Source organism: Ranitomeya imitator, chromosome 2 (genome assembly GCF_032444005.1).
Source record: "Ranitomeya imitator isolate aRanImi1 chromosome 2, aRanImi1.pri, whole genome shotgun sequence".
In the NCBI taxonomy this organism is placed as follows: domain Eukaryota; kingdom Metazoa; phylum Chordata; class Amphibia; order Anura; family Dendrobatidae; genus Ranitomeya; species Ranitomeya imitator.
This window is the reverse complement of record NC_091283.1, coordinates 379171766-379177765: the sequence shown is the minus strand read 5'-3', so window position 1 is coordinate 379177765 and position 6000 is coordinate 379171766. Positions and strand designations below refer to the sequence as shown.

The 6000-nt window shown below is 45.2% G+C and overlaps 1 pseudogene; it reads left to right on the top strand.

The window, feature by feature from the left end:
* Nucleotides 1-5520: 5520 nt before the first annotated feature.
* The window catches only part of LOC138666624 (zinc finger protein 665-like), a 114354-nt pseudogene continuing 113874 nt past the window's right edge, over nucleotides 5521-6000 (top strand).

Below are 6000 nucleotides of genomic sequence, written 5' to 3'. Positions count from 1 at the left end.
ACTGACTAAATACTTTTTTGCCCCACTGTATATGGTCCAGTGGGTATGGTGGTTGTGTGTTTTTTTGTTTATTTATGTTGTCTCATTTTTTGGTTTACTTTATTCATATATATAGTATTATCCCAATATTTGTCTTTTTATTTTTACTTATTTTTCTTTGTTTGTTTGTGTGTCATACTCCTTTGGTGTCCTTCTATGTTGTCTATGTCTGTTCGTTGCTCTCTTGTACTCATTTAGGTTCCCCTGCAGTGACTGTGAGTGGGGTACATCCCTTTTCTATATCTTTTATGTGATACACATGTCCCCGTACTCTGGGTGGTTCCTTTACTGTGCACAATGCGCTGCGCTGGAGATCTTCAGCGCACGCGCATTGTGCAGGTTGGGCAGAGACGTCTGCCATGTATACGCTTCCGCCCTCACCGAGCGTCATTTCCGGTTCCGGTCTCCGGCGTTCCTTATCCAATTCCGGCCATTATCATAAGGTATTTAAACTGATTCTGACGATCGTCTGGCACCCTTCCCCTGACGAAGCCGTCCTTGTAACGGCGATACGCGTGGGGTCTCTCCCCGCTCCGATCCTTGCCTCCCTGTGCAGTGTACTCCTGGCGGTTTTGCTTGGTTTGCTCCGTATGGCTGGACCTAGGACCTTCACATATACTGTGGGTATGTGGCCACTGTAGCCCCATACATATGGCACTTGATGTATTTGCCTTCTTCTTTGGCACCTTGCTCTTTGATTGCCATCTGGCACAAGCTGTTCAGGGCTACTTTATTACGTGCTGGCATACAGGTGTTTATTATTTCTGCCAACTTTTTGTCCATATTCTTTGACAGGGTCCGTGTTCTTATCTGAACATTCACTATATATATTTTTCTTCCGCTCAGGGTACCTTGCATTTATTTAGGAGGCATAGACATACAGGGCCATCTCTATACGTTATACCTGTGTTATACCTAGTGTATGTTTTCTATATTGATGTACTATTTTGACATGTATATTGCTTAGGTATATGATACTTCACTTTGCATCATTTATAGGGTACATACCCCTGTTGGGCTACTGTAACATTTATGGATCATTGCGGGGATTTTTGGTGTGTTCACCGGTTTTTAATGTTTTTATCTTTGCGTCAATAAAGTTTGCCTTTTTATATTAATCAATACTTATTGTGGTGTGCAGTACTGTATAGTGGTTCTTCTTTTTTCTTGTTTTCTCATAGTCGTTCTATTACCACTTTGCTGCACCCCTCTTTTCTTACCATACAGTATTGGTAGTGCGCTGGTGCCCTATTTTCTGTCAATAAAGCATAGCCGGCTGATGGCTCTCTAAGAATAGTGAGGACCGACTGCTAGCCATTTAAGAATAGTAAAGGCTGCCTGCTGGCTCTATAAAAATAGGCTTGACTGAGTCCCTCCTTCATAAATGAAACAGGATGTGTCTGTTGTCACACACCACATGGTCAGATAAGGTTGTAAAATGACATTTCCCAGTGAATGTATTTGTTTTGGTTGAAAGCAATGCTGAAGTTGAAAAATGCATCAAAAACGCTATGTGTGAACATAGCCCTAGTAGTTGAGGATAATTTTTTTTTTTTTGCCTTATATACAAGTCATTACTCTGGAAAGAATGTTCATTATCATATTTACCAGGAAAATCCATTTTGGTTTTGTTTTTGTATGTTTTATTGTGCACCTGTAAAAGTGGTGTAAGTCTACGTTCAGACTAGCGTTGTGCTAGTGTGCGTCGGGTTAGCGTCGGGCGACGCACGCGTCATACGCCCCTATGTTTAACATGGGCGACGCATGCGTTTTTGTTTGTTGCGTTTTGCGACGCATGCGTCTTTTTTGCCGCAAGCGTCGGCCCAAGAAAACGCAACAAGTTGCATTTTTCTTGCGTCCGATTTTCGGCAAAAAACGACGCACGCGTCGCAAAACGCAGCGTTTTTGCGTGCGTTGTGCGTTGTGTCGCCGATGCAGCAGCGCACAACGCTAGTGTGAACGTAGCCTAAGACTCTGACACCATTGTTCACAGCACTGACCTGGGAGTCAGAAATGCTTCCAGGGGCCTTCCTCATGCTGTTCCCATGTCATTTGAGCAGTGTCCCCATCGACGTCTACAATTTTTAGTCCATCTGCCCGTTAGGGCAAGGGGGTACTCAGTACCGGGTCTGGTACTTCACAGGAGGATGTCACGGTGGCTCACCCGGTCCGTGGCTCTGGGACCTCCGTGTTAAAGGGAAAGGTCTTTTAAGGAGAATGTTCGTGACGCCACCTGTGGTATTCGGTCAGGATGACCGACGCTGCTTTAAGGGTCCGCTAGGATGGCAGCTAGATGGTATACCTTCCCACAGGTGAAGTATGTCCCCAGGGCTTCCCAGTATGTAGATGGTAGGATAGGGAGAGGCGCAGAGAAGAACGAGGACACAAGGTTGCAGTCGCTTTACCTTTACTGAAGACTTCAGCATCCACAGTCCGGAGCACCAGACCTCAGGGCAGACAGAGTCCGGCCGGTTTGGAGGGAAGTCCAGAGTTCCCTTATCCTGGTGGAAATCAGTAGCCTTCCTTTGCGCTGTGGTGGTGTAGTCCCTTACTGCCTATGGCTTCACATAAGGGTCTCACAGATGCGATGTTTTGCTCTCTGTCACCCATATATGATAGGACAAAACCTGTATGACTGGTGACTTGAGCCTGTTTATAGGGTCTCTTAGATAACCTGGCTCTGTAGGTGTCACCGTGCCTCCTGGGTGTAGGTGCAGACAGGTAACCTGCAATAGCTGTCCTGCTGGTCTCTGAAATAAGGCGTAGAGGTCCTTACTCCCTCAGTGTTCTGGCTACCGGGATGTTGCGCCTCAGAAGGAGACAGCTTGAGCGGGGCTGGTCCCCTTCTGGTATCCTCTCCTTTGCTTTCCTTCACGCTCGCTGCAATACAATTCTGCCTTTCAATGTCTCTTCCTGGGAGCTGCAGCTCTGAGGGCATGCACAGCTCCTTTAACCTTCCATCCTCCTCAGACTCTGGTCTGGAACTGACTGAGCTGAGCCCAGCCAGCAACTGACTTCTGTCTGGATCTGACTAACATTCCCTACACACTACCAGTTATATATATGTATGGGGAGTGACCTAATAAATAGGAGCAGAAGCTCCCCCTGGTGGTCTGGAGTGTGAAATGTGTTGCATGTTTGTGATACCTGGATACAGTTAATCTTTCATTGCCTCCAAACGTAGTATCACTCACCCGAGAAGAAAGCAATACCACTGTGATGACCAGGACCCTGGGGCGCTGCACAGACCCCCGGGGGCGATAAAAAAAAATGCTCGAGTTTCCCATAGACTTGCATTGGGCTCATTGCTCGGATCAAGCCCCCGAGCGTTTGAATTTGATCGACCCGAGCAACAAGCACCAAAGCATTTCAGTGCTCGCCCATCACTACTTATTATTTATCCTATTAACTTTGTGTTTTATATAGAAGAGATTCTTGGCATGTCTCCACTCTCCACCATTACCACTGAGGAAGCCAAATTCTGTGGCGATACACATGGGGCTCCTGCTCCTCATAGCACTGTGGCCGCATACAGCTTGCATCATTGTATGACCTCACCTATTTAGCCGGAGTCACACTAACTTTAAAAAATTGGTCCACTTTTAATGCAAAATAGTCAGATAAGTGTTATGCGATTGTTATTCCGAATCTTCTGCAAATGTAGTGCGATTGTGCTATATATTTTTTTTTTGTTCCACATGTGACCATATGTGATGTGAATTCCATCCATCTAGCATGCAATTTTTATCATACGTTTTCAATCATATGCACTAAGAAAGAACTGGTTTCCTTGTTTTGAACCCCATAAAAACACACTTTTAAAGGAACCACACAGCAGGACATATATTTTGGTGGGATATTCCCTTAATAATACCCTTGAAGGCTGGTTTTGGCTATTTTGCAGTGGGAAACATTCAATTTCGGCCCAAAATGGCGGCCAGAAACATGGATTCTAAGATGGCGATGGCTCCTGTGAAGAGAAGGACCACCTATAATGGGAGTGGAGAAGGGATGGGTTCAAGTGCCCAAGTGGTGAGGCGTGATTTGGAGAGATGAGCAAGCTGTCCTTTAGTGATTTTGGGGAGGGAAGTTATGGGTTTAGGGCATTGGTCAGGCATGCAAAGGGGTTGTGGTTGTCGGACAACAAAGACTTGCCTTGTTTGGTCTATGTTATATTTGAAGTGTGTGGCAAAGTCCTCAGCAGAGATTAACGGAGTCAGAGGGGGCATTGGTGGGCAGAGGAGGGAGTTAAAGGTGTTGAACAACTGTATGGGGTTGTGGGATAAAGAAGATAGGAGGGATGTGAAATAGGCCTGTTTAGCAGAGGTGAGAGCTGATTTGAACGTGAATGTTGCTTGTTTCAGTGCAGTGAAATAATCTTGTGAATGCGTTTTCTTCCAACGCCGTTCTGCAATTCTTAATACTTGCTGAAGCTTTTTGTTGTTGTGCCAGGGTTGTCTATTGATTCGTCGCACTCTACTATGCATGACATGGGCAACTGAGTCAATGGCTGAAGCGAGAGTGGCATTGTAGAAACTAGTGGTAATGTCTGTGTCGTGGAGTGAAGCTTTGGAGGACAGTGGCTGAATTGAGTCAGAGAGTGTGTGAGGGTCTAGATGTGCGAGGTTTCTGCTGGGGTGCGCATGATGCCTGACATGGGTAACAGGTGTGGAGGACAGTGATGAGAAAGTGAGCAGATAGTAGTCGGATAGGGGGAGAGGGAAGATGGTGAAGTTAGATAGGGAGCATAAACAGGTGAAGACCAGGTCTAATGTGTGGGTGGCTGAGGAAGACCACTGAGTAAGTCTAAAAGATGAAGTAAGGGACAGGAGTTTGGAGGCTGCTGACTGGTGGATGTCAATGGGGATGTTGAAGTCACCCATGATGATGGTGGGAATGTCAGCAGACAGAAAGTGAAGGAGCCAGGTGGAGAATTGGTCAATAAAGGCTATAAGGTATATAGCAGGTGGCGCTAAACTAAATTTTTAAGTGCAGGAAAAAATAGATTTGCTTCTAATTAGTGATGAGCGAGTATACTCGTTGCTCAGTTCTTCCCGAGCATGCTTGGGTGGTCACCTAGTTTTTTGACTGCTCGGAGATTTAGTTTTCATCTCCCCAGTTGAATGATTTACAGCTACTAGACAGCTTGATTACATGTGGGGATTCCCTAGCAACCAGGCAACCCCCACATGTAATCAGCCTGGCTAATAGCTGTAAATCATTCAACTGCGGCCATGAAAACTAAATCTCCGAACACTAACAAATACCTGGAGACCCCCCCCCCCCCCGAGCGTGCTCTGGAAAACCCGAGCAAAGACTATACTCGCTCATCACTACTTCTAATATCTCAACAAAGGTTTCCTCTCAGGTTTTGAATTATTTAACTTTTATTTATTTTTTTTTCATTCAGGTTCGTACAATATCAGGTCATCTCAGTGGAGATTTTCTATATAAGAGAATTTCCTGACTGACCCATCAATGATGGATAGGGACAAGATGGTGGAAAGGATATTACTCCTCACCCTAGAGATCCTCTTCCAGCTTGCTAGAGAGGTGAGCTATTTTGATGATATCACATTACATCTTTCTTATTATTGTTTGTGTCAGGTTCCTATAAGGTGTCAGGATGTCACAGTCTATTTCTCCATAGAGGAGTAGGAGTATTTAGAAAAACACACAGACCAGTACTAGGACGTTAAGATGGAGGTTCCCCAGCCCCTCACATCACCAGGTAATGGATAGGACTAAATACACACGGCCTATAATTATCTGTATGTAAAGAATGAATTCAGTCCCTGTTTGTGTTTCCTCCAGTTCTATCCAGTGAGAGGACAACACCAGAGAGATGTCCCCGTCCTCTTCTTCCACAGGACTGTAAACAAGAAAATCCCAGTGTTCCTCAGGATCATCAGGTCAATGGAGAAAAGGTGTCATAAGATCTCCCCTATTGTAATGTGAATT